We start from the raw sequence: 19,542 nt of genomic DNA, 5'->3' as shown, positions 1-19,542 counted from the left end.
ACGTCATTTTCACAGTTGAGTTCTACGGGCGCGTATCTTTTCCAAGTGTGTCATATGTAACAATATCAGTGTTTCCAAAACTAACACACAAATCTTAGGGAGGCTGCAATAGTCAAAGCGTGGGTTACACCACTTGGCGAAACGAAAAAGCAGATGAAGTGAACGCAATATGCGACAAAACCAAGGAAACTATTTTGCTACAACTGCAATATATTGAAGTTGTTTAAAAAAAATAGCAGTTCATTTCATCGTACAGATATCAGCTGTCGCACACACAGCCATCCCGAAAACTATGCCCATCTTCGTTGATGCACCCCCGAATCCACAGGAAGACCGCCGAGGCTTTCCCACTCAAATTAAGTATCTGTACCTTGAACTGTGAACAGTTTGGTGCACACTACAGAAAACGAGAACAGCTGATTGCCGATTTCATGGGTGCGGCTATGCGAGCCGACAAGGATAGTTCAACAGAGGAGCAATTTGAACGCGACTGTGGCGCTACTGGTAGGCGCAACAATTTGCACTTCAAACGACGTAAAACACCGAAAAGTGAGTAGCAAGGATACTTGCTTGCTCATTTGTCATTATTTGGGCCTGTAATCCACGTCAGTGTTCAGCAAAGCTGCTAAATGCCGATGGCCAGCACAAGAAAAACGTGTTTGCAATGTTTTTTGTCCCGTTGGGGTTCAAGCGAATATACCTTTTTTGTGCTTCCTTCCTCTCTTTTCTTTTTTGTTTTTTCTTTTTTCTTTATTGTTTTTTACTGTTGTCGGTTCGTTCCGGAGCCCTAGCTTGGAAAGCTGCTCCTGTTTAGTTCCGGTATAAATCGGATTGTGGGGGCAGGGGGAACAGTCCACCGCTCCTCGAGTTTTCACGGTGCTGGCTCTGCCCCCCCTCTCGAATTTTCCCTCTGAGGACCTCTTTGTATGTGCTGTACTTCTCAATCTCTAGCTCCATGTCCTGCAGTGCTCTAGGTTAGGTTAGGTTAGGTTAGGTTAGGTTGGGTTGGGTTGGGTTAGGTTAGGTTGGGTTGGGTTAGGTCAGGTCGGGTCAGGTCAGGTCAGGTCAGGTCAGGTCAGGTCAGGTCAGGTCAGGTCAGGTCAGGTCAGGTCAGGTCAGGTCAGGTCAGGTCAGGTCAGGTCAGGTCAGGTCAGGTCAGGATAGGATAGGATAGGATAGGATAGGATAGGATAGGATAGGATAGGATAGGATAGGATAGGATAGGTTAGGTTGGGTTGGGTTGGGTTGGGTTGGGTTGGGTTGGGTTGGGTTAGGTTGGGTTAGGTTGGGTTGCGTTGGGTTAGGTTGGGTTGCGTTGGGTTCGGTTCGGCTCGGCTCGGCTCGGCTAGGTTAGGGTAGGGTAGAGTAGGTTAGGGTAGGGTAGGGTAGGGTAGGGTAGGGTTAGAGTAGGGTAGGGTAGGGCAGGGCTCGCTCCCCCTTGCCGACTTCCGAGTTAGTGCGAGCGAGATATCTCCATAATGGAAAACCTGAAACGGTGCACTAAAAACAAATGTCACCTCTGTGGATAACAATTTGAAGCATATAGATGAAGGATTCATCTCATATCGAAACCGATTGCCAGCAATTCTGCCCTTTCTGTTTCTCGAAAGAAAGAAAAACAGCTTCATAAAAAAAATACATCTTAGTGAGTTATGGAAATTAGAATGCCAAAATACCTTGCAGATAAGGTTTTCCACCACTCGCATACGCCTAAGTGCGAAACTAATGTACACGTAGTCCTAGTTGTTTTATTTAAAAAAATCTCTCTTAAAAATTGCTACGACCACGAAGTATGTGTTTGTGACACCCCTTTAATTTTGTGTGCGTGTGTGTGTTTCAGCTTGGACAAATTTTTATAAAAAAGTCACGAGAGCACGTCATTTTCACAGTTGAGTTCTACGGGCGCGTATCTTTTCCAAGTGTGTCATATGTAACAATATCAGTGTTTCCAAAACTAACACACAAATCTTAGGGAGGCTGCAATAGTCAAAGCGTGGGTTACACCACTTGGCGAAACGAAAAAGCAGATGAAGTGAACGCAATATGCGACAAAACCAAGGAAACTATTTTGCTACAACTGCAATATATTGAAGTTGTTTAAAAAAAATAGCAGTTCATTTCATCGTACAGATATCAGCTGTCGCACACACAGCCATCCCGAAAACTATGCCCATCTTCGTTGATGCACCCCCGAATCCACAGGAAGACCGCCGAGGCTTTCCCACTCAAATTAAGTATCTGTACCTTGAACTGTGAACAGTTTGGTGCACACTACAGAAAACGAGAACAGCTGATTGCCGATTTCATGGGTGCGGCTATGCGAGCCGACAAGGATAGTTCAACAGAGGAGCAATTTGAACGCGACTGTGGCGCTACTGGTAGGCGCAACAATTTGCACTTCAAACGACGTAAAACACCGAAAAGTGAGTAGCAAGGATACTTGCTTGCTCATTTGTCATTATTTGGGCCTGTAATCCACGTCAGTGTTCAGCAAAGCTGCTAAATGCCGATGGCCAGCACAAGAAAAACGTGTTTGCAATGTTTTTTGTCCCGTTGGGGTTCAAGCGAATATACCTTTTTTGTGCTTCCTTCCTCTCTTTTCTTTTTTGTTTTTTCTTTTTTCTTTATTGTTTTTTACTGTTGTCGGTTCGTTCCGGAGCCCTAGCTTGGAAAGCTGCTCCTGTTTAGTTCCGGTATAAATCGGATTGTGGGGGCAGGGGGAACAGTCCACCGCTCCTCGAGTTTTCACGGTGCTGGCTCTGCCCCCCCTCTCGAATTTTCCCTCTGAGGACCTCTTTGTATGTGCTGTACTTCTCAATCTCTAGCTCCATGTCCTGCAGTGCTCTAGGTTAGGTTAGGTTAGGTTAGGTTAGGTTGGGTTGGGTTGGGTTAGGTTAGGTTGGGTTGGGTTAGGTTAGGTTGGGTTGGGTTAGGTCAGGTCGGGTTAGGTCAGGTCAGGTCAGGTCAGGTCAGGTCAGGTCAGGTCAGGTCAGGTCAGGTCAGGTCAGGTCAGGTCAGGTTAGGTTAGGTTAGGTTAGGTTAGGTTAGGTTAGGTTAGGTTAGGTTAGGTTAGGATAGGTTAGGTTAGGTTGGGTTAGGTTGGGTTGCGTTGGGTTAGGTTGGGTTGCGTTGGGTTCGGTTCGGCTCGGCTCGGCTCGGCTCGGCTAGGTTAGGGTAGGGTAGGGTAGAGTAGGTTAGGGTAGGGTAGGGTAGGGTAGGGTAGGGTTAGAGAAGGGTAGGGTAGGGCAGGGCTCGCTCCCCCTTGCCGACTTCCGAGTTAGTGCGAGCGAGATATCTCCATAACGGAAAACCTGAAACGGTGCACTAAAAACAAATGTCACCTCTGTGGATAACAATTTGAAGCATATAGATGAAGGATTCATCTCATATCGAAACCGATTGCCAGCAATTCTGCTCTTTCTGTTTCTCGAAAGAAAGAAAAACAGCTTCATAAAAAAAATACATCTTAGTGAGTTATGGAAATTAGAATGCCAAAATACCTTGCAGATAAGGGCCCCGCTTGCACGAAACAATCCTAAGTGTAACACTTGGCAAGTGTTGCACTAACGCGCTAGTGCACTAAGTTTAGGGTTGCGGTTAAGTGGCTTGCACGAACACTTCGACGACCGCCCTAAGTCAAGTATTCTAAAGTGGATCGTGGCTACGAGCAGTAGCAGTTTTCGGAGACTCTCATTGGTAGAAAGAGAACTTCCGGAGTTCATCCCAGGAAGTCGTGCGTCACGGCATGTTTGGATTCTGGGAAGTCGTCTGCTTCTGCCGTCGCACGTAAACAGTTTGTAGAACCAAAATAAGGTATTGTACTATCATTGTAGCTGTAAGAACGAGTTAGGTCACTTGTTGCTTGCTTTTGTTAAATAAAATAAAGCCTGTGGCCCAAAGTATGTCTCGAATTGCTCGATGATTGGGAACTTATCGCCAACGGCAGTGCCGGTGAGAGGCACTTCGCGTGCGGCGATCATTTTGAGAGATGTTGCTAACGAAAAGCACAACACGTACGGCACCCACAGCATAAAAAAATGAGACGTTGTTAGTATTGCGAGGAAAATGCGTACTGTATTGCGAGATACAGTTGGGGCCAACGATGAATCTTCGATACACGGTTCATAGCGGCCGACATGTTAGTCCTAAGCTTTAGTGCGGTAGTTTAGGGTGCTCCTAGGACCCTTGGCCAGCGTCCTAAACTGCGCGGAGCGAGCGCCACCACTTTAGTGTTGTAAAAGTTTCGTGCAAGCCACTTACGGCTCCAGCACTACACTAAGTGGGGAACTCGTTAAGTATTACACTAAGTTTGTTTCGTGCAAGCGGGCCAAGGTTTTCCACCACTCGCATACGCCTAAGTGCGAAACTAATGTACACGTAGTCCTAGTTGTTTTATTTAAAAAAATCTCTATTAAAAATTGCTACGACCACGAAGTATGTGTTTGTGACACCCCGTTCATTTTGTGTGCGTGTGTGTGTTTCAGCTTGGACAAATTTTTATAAAAAAGTCACGAGAGCACGTCATTTTCACAGTTGAGTTCTACGGGCGCGTATCTTTTCCAAGTGTGTCATATGTAACAATATCAGTGTTTCCAAAACTAACACACAAATCTTAGGGAGGCTGCAATAGTCAAAGCGTGGGTTACACCACTTGGCGAAACGAAAAAGCAGATGAAGTGAACGCAATATGCGACAAAACCAAGGAAACTATTTTGCTACAACTGCAATATATTGAAGTTGTTTAAAAAAAATAGAAGTTCATTTCATCGCACAGATATCAGCTGTCGCACACACAGCCATCCCGAAAACTATGCCCATCTTCGTTGATGCACCCCCGAATCCACAGGAAGACCGCCGAGGCTTTCCCACTCAAATTAAGTATCTGTACCTTGAACTGTGAACAGTTTGGTGCACACTACAGAAAACGAGAACAGCTGATTGCCGATTTCATGGGCGCGGCCATGCGAGCCGACAAGGATAGTTCAACAGAGGAGCAATTTGAACGCGACTGTGGCGCTACTGGTAGGCGCAACAATTTGCACTTCAGGTAAAACTTCTAGGTAAAACACCTAGGTTCACTTCTAGGTAAAACACCGAAAAGTGAGTAGTAAGGATACTTGCTTGCTCATTTGTCATTATTTGGGCCTGTAATCCACGTCAGGGTTCAGCAAAGCTGCTAAATGCCGATGGCCAGCACAAGAAAAACGTGTTTGCAATGTTTTTTGTCCCGTTGGGGTTCAAGCGAATATACCTTTTTTGTGCTTCCTTCCTCTCTTTTCTTTCTTGTTTTTCTTTTTTCTTTATTGTTTTTTACTGTTATCGGTTCGTTCCGGAGCCCTAGCTTGGAAAGCTGCTCCTGTTTAGTTCCGGTATAAATCGGATTGTGGGGGCAGGGGGAACAGTCCACCGCTCCTCGAGTTTTCACGGTGCTGGCTCTGCCCCCCCCTCTCGAATTTTCCCTCTGAGGCCCTCTTTGTATGTGCTGTACTTCTCAATCTCTAGCTCCATGTCCTGCAGTGCTCTAGGTTAGGTTAGGTTAGGTTAGGTTAGGTTGGGTTAGGTTAGGTTAGGTTGGGTTAGGTTAGGTTAGGTTAGGTTAGGTTAGGTTAGGTTAGGTTAGGCTATGTTAGGTTAGGTTAGGTTAGGTTAGGTTAGGTTAGGTTAGGTTAGGTTAGGTTAGGTTAGGATAGGTTAGGTTAGGATAGGATAGGATAGGATAGGTTAGGTTAGGTTGGGTTGGGTTGGGTTGGGTTGGGTTGGGTTGGGTTAGGTTGGGTTAGGTTGGGTTGCGTTGGGTTAGGTTGGGTTGCGTTGGGTTCGGTTCGGCTCGGCTCGGCTCGGCTCGGCTAGGTTAGGGTAGGGTAGAGTAGGTTAGGGTAGGGTAGGGTAGGGTAGGGTAGGGTTAGAGTAGGGTAGGGTAGGGCAGGGCTCGCTCCCCCTTGCCGACTTCCGAGTTAGTGCGAGCGAGATATCTCCATAATGGAAAACCTGAAACGGTGCACTAAAAACAAATGTCACCTCTGTGGATAACAATTTGAAGCATATAGATGAAGGATTCATCTCATATCGAAACCGATTGCCAGCAATTCTGCTCTTTCTGTTTCTCGAAAGAAAGAAAAACAGCTTCATAAAAAAAATACATCTTAGTGAGTTATGGAAATTAGAATGCCAAAATACCTTGCAGATAAGGTTTTCCACCACTCGCATACGCCTAAGTGCGAAACTAATGTACACGTAGTCCTAGTTGTTTTATTTAAAAAAATCTCTATTAAAAATTGCTACGACCACGAAGTATGTGTTTGTGACACCCCGTTCATTTTGTGTGCGTGTGTGTGTTTCAGCTTGGACAAATTTTTATAAAAAAGTCACGAGAGCACGTCATTTTCACAGTTGAGTTCTACGGGCGCGTATCTTTTCCAAGTGTGTCATATGTAACAATATCAGTGTTTCCAAAACTAACACACAAATCTTAGGGAGGCTGCAATAGTCAAAGCGTGGGTTACACCACTTGGCGAAACGAAAAAGCAGATGAAGTGAACGCAATATGCGACAAAACCAAGGAAACTATTTTGCTACAACTGCAATATATTGAAGTTGTTTAAAAAAAATAGAAGTTCATTTCATCGCACAGATATCAGCTGTCGCACACACAGCCATCCCGAAAACTATGCCCATCTTCGTTGATGCACCCCCGAATCCACAGGAAGACCGCCGAGGCTTTCCCACTCAAATTAAGTATCTGTACCTTGAACTGTGAACAGTTTGGTGCACACTACAGAAAACGAGAACAGCTGATTGCCGATTTCATGGGCGCGGCCATGCGAGCCGACAAGGATAGTTCAACAGAGGAGCAATTTGAACGCGACTGTGGCGCTACTGGTAGGCGCAACAATTTGCACTTCAGGTAAAACTTCTAGGTAAAACACCTAGGTTCACTTCTAGGTAAAACACCGAAAAGTGAGTAGTAAGGATACTTGCTTGCTCATTTGTCATTATTTGGGCCTGTAATCCACGTCAGGGTTCAGCAAAGCTGCTAAATGCCGATGGCCAGCACAAGAAAAACGTGTTTGCAATGTTTTTTGTCCCGTTGGGGTTCAAGCGAATATACCTTTTTTGTGCTTCCTTCCTCTCTTTTCTTTCTTGTTTTTTCTTTTTTCTTTATTGTTTTTTACTGTTATCGGTTCGTTCCGGAGCCCTAGCTTGGAAAGCTGCTCCTGTTTAGTTCCGGTATAAATCGGATTGTGGGGGCAGGGGGAACAGTCCACCGCTCCTCGAGTTTTCACGGTGCCGGCTCTGCCCCCCCCTCTCGAATTTTCCCTCTGAGGCCCTCTTTGTATGTGCTGTACTTCTCAATCTCTAGCTCCATGTCCTGCAGTGCTCTAGGTTAGGTTAGGTTAGGTTAGGTTGGGTTGGGTTAGGTTAGGTTAGGTTAGGTTGGGTTAGGTTAGGTTAGGTTAGGTTAGGTTAGGTTAGGTTAGGTTAGGTTAGGTTAGGTTAGGTTAGGTTAGGTTAGGTTAGGTTAGGTTAGGTTAGGTTAGGTTAGGTTAGGATAGGATAGGATAGGATAGGATAGGATAGGATAGGATAGGATAGGATAGGATAGGATAGGATAGGATAGGATAGGTTAGGTTAGGTTAGGTTGGGTTGGGTTGGGTTGGGTTAGGTTGGGTTAGGTTGGGTTGCGTTGGGTTAGGTTGGGTTGCGTTGGGTTCGGTTCGGCTCGGCTCGGCTCGGCTCGGCTAGGTTAGGGTAGGGTAGAGTAGGTTAGGGTAGGGTAGGGTAGGGTAGGGTAGGGTTAGAGTAGGGTAGGGTAGGGCAGGGCTCGCTCCCCCTTGCCGACTTCCGAGTTAGTGCGAGCGAGATATCTCCATAATGGAAAACCTGAAACGGTGCACTAAAAACAAATGTCACCTCTGTGGATAACAATTTGAAGCATATAGATGAAGGATTCATCTCATATCGAAACCGATTGCCAGCAATTCTGCTCTTTCTGTTTCTCGAAAGAAAGAAAAACAGCTTCATAAAAAAAATACATCTTAGTGAGTTATGGAAATTAGAATGCCAAAATACCTTGCAGATAAGGTTTTCCACCACTCGCATACGCCTAAGTGCGAAACTAATGTACACGTAGTCCTAGTTGTTTTATTTAAAAAAATCTCTATTAAAAATTGGTACGACCACGAAGTATGTGTTTGTGACACCCCTTTAATTTTGTGTGCGTGTGTGTGTTTCAGCTTGGACAAATTTTTATAAAAAAGTCACGAGAGCACGTCATTTTCACAGTTGAGTTCTACGGGCGCGTATCTTTTCCAAGTGTGTCATATGTAACAATATCAGTGTTTCCAAAACTAACACACAAATCTTAGGGAGGCTGCAATAGTCAAAGCGTGGGTTACACCACTTGGCGAAACGAAAAAGCAGATGAAGTGAACGCAATATGCGACAAAACCAAGGAAACTATTTTGCTACAACTGCAATATATTGAAGTTGTTTAAAAAAAATAGAAGTTCATTTCATCGTACAGATATCAGCTGTCGCACACACAGCCATCCCGAAAACTATGCCCATCTTCGTTGATGCACCCCCGAATCCACAGGAAGACCGCCGAGGCTTTCCCACTCAAATTAAGTATCTGTACCTTGAACTGTGAACAGTTTGGTGCACACTACAGAAAACGAGAACAGCTGATTGCCGATTTCATGGGTGCGGCTATGCGAGCCGACAAGGATAGTTCAACAGAGGAGCAATTTGAACGCGACTGTGGCGCTACTGGTAGGCGCAACAATTTGCACTTCAAACGACGTAAAACACCGAAAAGTGAGTAGCAAGGATACTTGCTTGCTCATTTGTCATTATTTGGGCCTGTAATCCACGTCAGTGTTCAGCAAAGCTGCTAAATGCCGATGGCCAGCACAAGAAAAACGTGTTTGCAATGTTTTTTGTCCCGTTGGGGTTCAAGCGAATATACCTTTTTTGTGCTTCCTTCCTCTCTTTTCTTTTTTGTTTTTCTTTTTTCTTTATTGTTTTTTACTGTTGTCGGTTCGTTCCGGAGCCCTAGCTTGGAAAGCTGCTCCTGTTTAGTTCCGGTATAAATCGGATTGTGGGGGCAGGGGGAACAGTCCACCGCTCCTCGAGTTTTTACGGTGCTGGCTCTGCCCCCCCTCTCGAATTTTCCCTCTGAGGACCTCTTTGTATGTGCTGTACTTCTCAATCTCTAGCTCCATGTCCTGCAGTGCTCTAGGTTAGGTTAGGTTAGGTTAGGTTAGGTTGGGTTAGGTTAGGTTAGGTTAGGTCAGGTTAGGTTAGGTTAGGTTAGGTTAGGTTAGGTTAGGTTAGGTTAGGTTAGGTTAGGTTAGGTTAGGTTAGGTTAGGTTAGGTTAGGTTAGGTTAGGTTAGGTTAGGTTAGGTTAGGTTAGGTTAGGTTAGGTTAGGTTAGGTTAGGTTAGGTTAGGTTAGGTTAGGATAGGATAGGATAGGATAGGATAGGATAGGATAGGATAGGATAGGATAGGATAGGATAGGTTAGGTTAGGTTGGGTTGGGTTGGGTTGGGTTGGGTTGGGTTAGGTTGGGTTAGGTTGGGTTGCGTTGGGTTCGGTTCGGCTCGGCTCGGCTCGGCTCGGCTAGGTTAGGGTAGGGTAGAGTAGGTTAGGGTAGGGTAGGGTAGGGTAGGGTAGGGTAGGGTTAGAGTAGGGTAGGGTAGGGCAGGGCTCGCTCCCCCTTGCCGACTTCCGAGTTAGTGCGAGCGAGATATCTCCATAATGGAAAACCTGAAACGGTGCACTAAAAACAAATGTCACCTCTGTGGATAACAATTTGAAGCATATAGATGAAGGATTCATCTCATATCGAAACCGATTGCCAGCAATTCTGCTCTTTCTGTTTCTCGAAAGAAAGAAAAACAGCTTCATAAAAAAAATACATCTTAGTGAGTTATGGAAATTAGAATGCCAAAATACCTTGCAGATAAGGTTTTCCACCACTCGCATACGCCTAAGTGCGAAACTAATGTACACGTAGTCCTAGTTGTTTTATTTAAAAAAATCTCTCTTAAAAATTGCTACGACCACGAAGTATGTGTTTGTGACACCCCTTTAATTTTGTGTGCGTGTGTGTGTTTCAGCTTGGACAAATTTTTATAAAAAAGTCACGAGAGCACGTCATTTTCACAGTTGAGTTCTACGGGCGCGTATCTTTTCCAAGTGTGTCATATGTAACAATATCAGTGTTTCCAAAACTAACACACAAATCTTAGGGAGGCTGCAATAGTCAAAGCGTGGGTTACACCACTTGGCGAAACGAAAAAGCAGATGAAGTGAACGCAATATGCGACAAAACCAAGGAAACTATTTTGCTACAACTGCAATATATTGAAGTTGTTTAAAAAAAATAGCAGTTCATTTCATCGTACAGATATCAGCTGTCGCACACACAGCCATCCCGAAAACTATGCCCATCTTCGTTGATGCACCCCCGAATCCACAGGAAGACCGCCGAGGCTTTCCCACTCAAATTAAGTATCTGTACCTTGAACTGTGAACAGTTTGGTGCACACTACAGAAAACGAGAACAGCTGATTGCCGATTTCATGGGTGCGGCTATGCGAGCCGACAAGGATAGTTCAACAGAGGAGCAATTTGAACGCGACTGTGGCGCTACTGGTAGGCGCAACAATTTGCACTTCAAACGACGTAAAACACCGAAAAGTGAGTAGCAAGGATACTTGCTTGCTCATTTGTCATTATTTGGGCCTGTAATCCACGTCAGTGTTCAGCAAAGCTGCTAAATGCCGATGGCCAGCACAAGAAAAACGTGTTTGCAATGTTTTTTGTCCCGTTGGGGTTCAAGCGAATATACCTTTTTTGTGCTTCCTTCCTCTCTTTTCTTTTTTGTTTTTTCTTTTTTCTTTATTGTTTTTTACTGTTGTCGGTTCGTTCCGGAGCCCTAGCTTGGAAAGCTGCTCCTGTTTAGTTCCGGTATAAATCGGATTGTGGGGGCAGGGGGAACAGTCCACCGCTCCTCGAGTTTTCACGGTGCTGGCTCTGCCCCCCCTCTCGAATTTTCCCTCTGAGGACCTCTTTGTATGTGCTGTACTTCTCAATCTCTAGCTCCATGTCCTGCAGTGCTCTAGGTTAGGTTAGGTTAGGTTAGGTTAGGTTGGGTTGGGTTGGGTTGGGTTGGGTTAGGTTAGGTTGGGTTAGGTTAGGTCAGGTCGGGTTAGGTCAGGTCAGGTCAGGTCAGGTCAGGTCAGGTCAGGTCAGGTCAGGTCAGGTCAGGTCAGGTCAGGTCAGGTCAGGTTAGGTTAGGATAGGATAGGATAGGATAGGATAGGATAGGATAGGATAGGATAGGTTAGGTTGGGTTGGGTTGGGTTGGGTTGGGTTGGGTTGGGTTAGGTTGGGTTAGGTTGGGTTGCGTTGGGTTAGGTTGGGTTGCGTTGGGTTCGGTTCGGCTCGGCTCGGCTCGGCTCGGCTAGGTTAGGGTAGGGTAGAGTAGGTTAGGGTAGGGTAGGGTAGGGTAGGGTAGGGTTAGAGTAGGGTAGGGTAGGGCAGGGCTCGCTCCCCCTTGCCGACTTCCGAGTTAGTGCGAGCGAGATATCTCCATAATGGAAAACCTGAAACGGTGCACTAAAAACAAATGTCACCTCTGTGGATAACAATTTGAAGCATATAGATGAAGGATTCATCTCATATCGAAACCGATTGCCAGCAATTCTGCTCTTTCTGTTTCTCGAAAGAAAGAAAAACAGCTTCATAAAAAAAATACATCTTAGTGAGTTATGGAAATTAGAATGCCAAAATACCTTGCAGATAAGGTTTTCCACCACTCGCATACGCCTAAGTGCGAAACTAATGTACACGTAGTCCTAGTTGTTTTATTTAAAAAAATCTCTATTAAAAATTGGTACGACCACGAAGTATGTGTTTGTGACACCCCTTTAATTTTGTGTGCGTGTGTGTGTTTCAGCTTGGACAAATTTTTATAAAAAAGTCACGAGAGCACGTCATTTTCACAGTTGAGTTCTACGGGCGCGTATCTTTTCCAAGTGTGTCATATGTAACAATATCAGTGTTTCCAAAACTAACACACAAATCTTAGGGAGGCTGCAATAGTCAAAGCGTGGGTTACACCACTTGGCGAAACGAAAAAGCAGATGAAGTGAACGCAATATGCGACAAAACCAAGGAAACTATTTTGCTACAACTGCAATATATTGAAGTTGTTTAAAAAAAATAGAAGTTCATTTCATCGTACAGATATCAGCTGTCGCACACACAGCCATCCCGAAAACTATGCCCATCTTCGTTGATGCACCCCCGAATCCACAGGAAGACCGCCGAGGCTTTCCCACTCAAATTAAGTATCTGTACCTTGAACTGTGAACAGTTTGGTGCACACTACAGAAAACGAGAACAGCTGATTGCCGATTTCATGGGTGCGGCTATGCGAGCCGACAAGGATAGTTCAACAGAGGAGCAATTTGAACGCGACTGTGGCGCTACTGGTAGGCGCAACAATTTGCACTTCAAACGACGTAAAACACCGAAAAGTGAGTAGCAAGGATACTTGCTTGCTCATTTGTCATTATTTGGGCCTGTAATCCACGTCAGTGTTCAGCAAAGCTGCTAAATGCCGATGGCCAGCACAAGAAAAACGTGTTTGCAATGTTTTTTGTCCCGTTGGGGTTCAAGCGAATATACCTTTTTTGTGCTTCCTTCCTCTCTTTTCTTTTTTGTTTTTTCTTTTTTCTTTATTGTTTTTTACTGTTGTCGGTTCGTTCCGGAGCCCTAGCTTGGAAAGCTGCTCCTGTTTAGTTCCGGTATAAATCGGATTGTGGGGGCAGGGGGAACAGTCCACCGCTCCTCGAGTTTTCACGGTGCTGGCTCTGCCCCCCTTCTCGAATTTTCCCTCTGAGGACCTCTTTGTATGTGCTGTACTTCTCGATCTCTAGCTCCATGTCCTGCAGTGCTCTAGGTTAGGTTAGGTTAGGTTAGGTTAGGTTGGGTTAGGTTAGGTTAGGTTAGGTTAGGTTAGGTTAGGTTAGGTTAGGTTAGGTTAGGTTAGGTTAGGTTAGGTTAGGTTAGGTTAGGTTAGGTTAGGTTAGGTTAGGTTAGGATAGGATAGGATAGGATAGGATAGGATAGGATAGGATAGGATAGGATAGGATAGGATAGGATAGGATAGGATAGGATAGGATAGGATAGGATAGGATAGGATAGGATAGGATAGGATAGGTTAGGTTGGGTTGGGTTGGGTTGGGTTAGGTTGGGTTAGGTTGGGTTGCGTTGGGTTAGGTTGGGTTGCGTTGGGTTCGGTTCGGCTCGGCTCGGCTCGGCTCGGCTCGGCTAGGTTAGGGTAGGGTAGAGTAGGTTAGGGTAGGGTAGGGTAGGGTAGGGTAGGGTAGGGTAGGGTTAGAGTAGGGTAGGGTAGGGCAGGGCTCGCTCCCCCTTGCCGACTTCCGAGTTAGTGCGAGCGAGATATCTCCATAATGGAAAACCTGAAACGGTGCACTAAAAACAAATGTCACCTCTGTGGATAACAATTTGAAGCATATAGATGAAGGATTCATCTCATATCGAAACCGATTGCCAGCAATTCTGCTCTTTCTGTTTCTCGAAAGAAAGAAAAACAGCTTCATAAAAAAAATACATCTTAGTGAGTTATGGAAATTAGAATGCCAAAATACCTTGCAGATAAGGTTTTCCACCACTCGCATACGCCTAAGTGCGAAACTAATGTACACGTAGTCCTAGTTGTTTTATTTAAAAAAATCTCTCTTAAAAATTGCTACGACCACGAAGTATGTGTTTGTGACACCCCTTTAATTTTGTGTGCGTGTGTGTGTTTCAGCTTGGACAAATTTTTATAAAAAAGTCACGAGAGCACGTCATTTTCACAGTTGAGTTCTACGGGCGCGTATCTTTTCCAAGTGTGTCATATGTAACAATATCAGTGTTTCCAAAACTAACACACAAATCTTAGGGAGGCTGCAATAGTCAAAGCGTGGGTTACACCACTTGGCGAAACGAAAAAGCAGATGAAGTGAACGCAATATGCGACAAAACCAAGGAAACTATTTTGCTACAACTGCAATATATTGAAGTTGTTTAAAAAAAATAGAAGTTCATTTCATCGTACAGATATCAGCTGTCGCACACACAGCCATCCCGAAAACTATGCCCATCTTCGTTGATGCACCCCCGAATCCACAGGAAGACCGCCGAGGCTTTCCCACTCAAATTAAGTATCTGTACCTTGAACTGTGAACAGTTTGGTGCACACTACAGAAAACGAGAACAGCTGATTGCCGATTTCATGGGTGCGGCTATGCGAGCCGACAAGGATAGTTCAACAGAGGAGCAATTTGAACGCGACTGTGGCGCTACTGGTAGGCGCAACAATTTGCACTTCAAACGACGTAAAACACCGAAAAGTGAGTAGCAAGGATACTTGCTTGCTCATTTGTCATTATTTGGGCCTGTAATCCACGTCAGTGTTCAGCAAAGCTGCTAAATGCCGATGGCCAGCACAAGAAAAACGTGTTTGCAATGTTTTTTGTCCCGTTGGGGTTCAAGCGAATATACCTTTTTTGTGCTTCCTTCCTCTCTTTTCTTTTTTGTTTTTTCTTTTTTCTTTATTGTTTTTTACTGTTGTCGGTTCGTTCCGGAGCCCTAGCTTGGAAAGCTGCTCCTGTTTAGTTCCGGTATAAATCGGATTGTGGGGGCAGGGGGAACAGTCCACCGCTCCTCGAGTTTTCACGGTGCTGGCTCTGCCCCCCCTCTCGAATTTTCCCTCTGAGGACCTCTTTGTATGTGCTGTACTTCTCAATCTCTAGCTCCATGTCCTGCAGTGCTCTAGGTTAGGTTAGGTTAGGTTAGGTTAGGTTGGGTTGGGTTGGGTTGGGTTGGGTTGGGTTAGGTTAGGTCAGGTCAGGTCAGGTCAGGTCAGGTCAGGTCAGGTCAGGTCAGGTCAGGTCAGGTTAGGTTAGGTTAGGTTAGGTTAGGTTAGGTTAGGTTAGGTTAGGTTAGGTTAGGTTAGGTTAGGTTAGGTTAGGATAGGTTAGGTTAGGTTAGGTTGGGTTGGGTTGGGTTGGGTTGGGTTAGGTTGGGTTAGGTTGGGTTGCGTTGGGTTAGGTTGGGTTGCGTTGGGTTCGGTTCGGCTCGGCTCGGCTCGGCTCGGCTAGGTTAGGGTAGGGTAGGGTAGAGTAGGTTAGGGTAGGGTAGGGTAGGGTAGGGTAGGGTAGGGTTAGAGTAGGGTAGGGTAGGGCAGGGCTCGCTCCCCCTTGCCGACTTCCGAGTTAGTGCGAGCGAGATATCTCCATAATGGAAAACCTGAAACGGTGCACTAAAAACAAATGTCACCTCTGTGGATAACAATTTGAAGCATATAGATGAAGGATTCATCTCATATCGAAACCGATTGCCAGCAATTCTGCTCTTTCTGTTTCTCGAAAGAAAGAAAAACAGCTTCATAAAAAAAATACATCTTAGTGAGTTATGGAAATTAGAATGCCAAAATACCTTGCAGATAAGGTTTTCCACCACTCGCATACGCCTAAGTGCGAAACTAATGTACACGTAGTCCTAGTTGTTTTATTTAAAAAAATCTCTATTAAAAATTGCTACGACCACGAAGTATGTGTTTGTGACACCCCGTTCATTTTGTGTGCGTGTGTGTGTTTCAGCTTGGACAAATTTTTATAAAAAAGTCACGAGAGCACGTCATTTTCACAGTTGAGTTCTACGGGCGCGTATCTTTTCCAAGTGTGTCATATGTAACAATATCAGTGTTTCCAAAACTAACACACAAATCTTAGGGAGGCTGCAATAGTCAAAGCGTGGGTTACACCACTTGGCGAAACGAAAAAGCAGATGAAGTGAACGCAATATGCGACAAAACCAAGGAAACTATTTTGCTACAACTGCAATATATTGAAGTTGTTTAAAAAAAATAGAAGTTCATTTCATCGTACAGATATCAGCTGTCGCACACACAGCCATCCCGAAAACTATGCCCATCTTCGTTGATGCACCCCCGAATCCACAGGAAGACCGCCGAGGCTTTCCCACTCAAATTAAGTATCTGTACCTTGAACTGTGAACAGTTTGGTGCACACTACAGAAAACGAGAACAGCTGATTGCCGATTTCATGGGTGCGGCTATGCGAGCCGACAAGGATAGTTCAACAGAGGAGCAATTTGAACGCGACTGTGGCGCTACTGGTAGGCGCAACAATTTGCACTTCAGGTAAAACTTCTAGGTAAAACACCTAGGTTCACTTCTAGGTAAAACACCGAAAAGTGAGTAGCAAGGATACTTGCTTGCTCATTTGTCATTATTTGGGCCTGTAATCCACGTCAGGGTTCAGCAAAGCTGCTAAATGCCGATAGCCAGCACAAGAAAAACGTGTTTGCAATGTTTTTTGTCCCGTTGGGGTTCAAGCGAATATACCTTTTTTGTGCTTCCTTCCTCTCTTTTCTTTCTTGTTTTTTCTTTTTTCTTTATTGTTTTTTACTGTTATCGGTTCGTTCCGGAGCCCTAGCTTGGAAAGCTGCTCCTGTTTAGTTCCGGTATAAATCGGATTGTGGGGGCAGGGGGAACAGTCCACCGCTCCTCGAGTTTTCACGGTGCTGGCTCTGCCCCCCCCCCTCAAATTTTCCCTCTGAGGACCTCTTTGTATGTGCTGTACTTCTCAATCTCTAGCTCCATGTCCTGCAGTGCTCTAGGTTAGGTTAGGTTAGGTTAGGTTGGGTTGGGTTGGGTTGGGTTAGGTTAGGTTAGGTTAGGTTGGGTTAGGTCAGGTTAGGTTAGGTTAGGTTAGGTTAGGTTAGGTTAGGTTGGGTTGGGTTGGGTTAGGTTGGGTTGCGTTGGGTTAGGTTAGGTTAGGTTAGGTTCGGTTCGGTTCGGCTCGGCTCGGCTCGGCTCGGCTCGGCTAGGTTAGGGTAGGGTAGAGTAGGGTAGGGTAGGGTAGGGTAGGGTAGGGTTAGAGTAGGGTAGGGTAGGGCAGGGCTCGCTCCCCCTTGCCGACTTCTGAGCTAGTGCGAGCGAGATATCTCCATAATGGAAAACCTGAAACGGTGCACTAAAAACAAATGTCACCTCTGTGGATAACAATTTGAAGCATATAGATGAAGGATTCATCTCATATCGAAACCGATTGCCAGCAATTCTGCTCTTTCTGTTTCTCGAAAGAAAGAAAAACAGCTTCATAAAAAAAATACATCTTAGTGAGTTATGGAAATTAGAATGCCAAAATACCTTGCAGATAAGGTTTTCCACCACTCGCATACGCTTGACCCTAGCTTGGAAAGCTGCTCCTGTTTAGTTCCGGTATAAATCGGATTGTGGGGGCAGGGGGAACAGTCCACCGCTCCTCGAGTTTTCACGGTGCTGGCTCTGCCCCCCCCCCCTCAAATTTTCCCTCTGAGGACCTCTTTGTATGTGCTGTACTTCTCAATCTCTAGCTCCATGTCCTGCAGTGCTCTAGGTTAGGTTAGATTAGGTTAGGTTGGGTTGGGTTGGGTTGGGTTAGGTTAGGTTAGGTTAGGTTGGGTTGGGTTAGGTTAGGTTAGGTTAGGTTAGGTTAGGTTAGGTTAGGTTAGGTTGGGTTGGGTTGGGTTAGGTTGGGTTGGGTTGCGTTGGGTTAGGTTAGGTTAGGTTCGGTTCGGTTCGGTTCGGTTCGGCTCGGCTCGGCTCGGCTCGGCTCGGCTAGGTTAGGGTAGGGTAGAGTAGGGTAGGGTAGGGTAGGGTAGGGTAGGGTTAGAGTAGGGTAGGGTAGGGCAGGGCTCGCTCCCCCTTGCCGACTTCTGAGCTAGTGCGAGCGAGATATCTCCATAATGGAAAACCTGAAACGGTGCACTAAAAACAAATGTCACCTCTGTGGATAACAATTTGAAGCATATAGATGAAGGATTCATCTCATATCGAAACCGATTGCCAGCAATTCTGCTCTTTCTGTTTCTCGAAAGAAAGAAAAACAGCTTCATAAAAAAAATACATCTTAGTGAGTTATGGAAATTAGAATGCCAAAATACCTTGCAGATAAGGTTTTCCACCACTCGCATACGCCTAAGTGCGAAACTAATGTACACGTAGTCCTAGTTGTTTTATTTAAAAAAATCTCTATTAAAAATTGCTACGACCACGAAGTATGTGTTTGTGACACACCGTTCATTTTGTGTGTGTGTGTGTGTTTCAGCTTGGACAAATTTTTATAAAAAAGTCACGAGAGCACGTCATTTTCACAGTTGAGTTCTACGGGCGCGTATCTTTTCCAAGTGTGTCATATGTAACAATATCAGTGTTTCCAAAACTAACACACAAATCTTAGGGAGGCTGCAATAGTCAAAGCGTGGGTTACACCACTTGGCGAAACGAAAAAGCAGATGAAGTGAACGCAATATCAGACAAAACCAAGGAAACTATTTTGCTACAACTGCAATATATTGAAGTTGTTTAAAAAAATAGAAGTTCAGTTCATCGCACAGATATCAGCTGTCGCACACACAGCCATCCCGAAAACTATGCCCATCTTCGTTGATGCACCCCCGAATCCACAGGAAGACCGCCGAGGCTTTCCCACTCAAATTAAGTATCTGTACCTTGAAATGTGAACAGTTTGGTGCACACTACAGAAAACGAGAACAGCTGATTGCCGATTTCATGGGCGCGGCTATGCGAGCCGACAAGGATAGTTCAACAGAGGAGCGATTTGAACGCGACTGTGGCGCTACTGGTAGGCGCAACAATTTGCACTTCAAACGACGTAAAACACCGAAAAGTGAGTAGCAAGGATACTTGCTTGCTCATTTGTCATTATTTGGGCCTGTAATCCACGTCAGTGTTCAGCAAAGCTGCTAAATGCCGATGGCCAGCACAAGAAAAACGTGTTTGCAATGTTTTTTGTCCCGTTGGGGTTCAAGCGAATATACCTTTTTTGTGCTTCCTTCCTCTCTTTTCTTTTTTGTTTTTTCTTTTTTCTTTATTGTTTTTTACTGTTGTCGGTTCGTTCCGGAGCCCTAGCTTGGAAAGCTGCTCCTGTTTAGTTTCGGTATAAAGCGGATTGTGGGGGCAGGGGGAACAGTCCACCGCTGCTTGAGTTTTCACGGTGCTGGCTCTGCCCCCCCTCGAATTTTCCCTCTGAGGACCTCTTTGTATGTGCTGTACTTCTCAATCTCTAGCTCCATGTCCTGCAGTGCTCTAGGTTAGGTTAGGTTGGGTTAGGTCAGGTCAGGTTGGGTTAGGTTAGGTTAGGTTAGGTTAGGTTAGGTTGGGTTGGGTTGGGTTGGGTTGGGTTGGGTTAGGTTGGGTTGGGTTAGGTTAGGTTGGGATAGGTTCGGATCGGCTCGGCTCGGCTCGGCTAGGCTAGGTTAGGGTAGGGTAGAGTAGGTTAGGGTAGGGTAGGGTAGGGTAGGGTAGGGTAGGGCTCGCTCCCCCTTGCCGACTTCCGAGTTAGTGCGAGCGAGATATCTCCATAATGGAAAACCTGAAACGGTGCACTAAAAACAAATGTCACCTCTGTGGATAACAATTTGAAGCATAT

The sequence above is a fragment of the Ornithodoros turicata genome, chromosome 7 (assembly GCF_037126465.1).
Source record: "Ornithodoros turicata isolate Travis chromosome 7, ASM3712646v1, whole genome shotgun sequence".
Classification (NCBI taxonomy): domain Eukaryota; kingdom Metazoa; phylum Arthropoda; class Arachnida; order Ixodida; family Argasidae; genus Ornithodoros; species Ornithodoros turicata.
Note: the sequence above shows the minus strand (reverse complement) of the source record.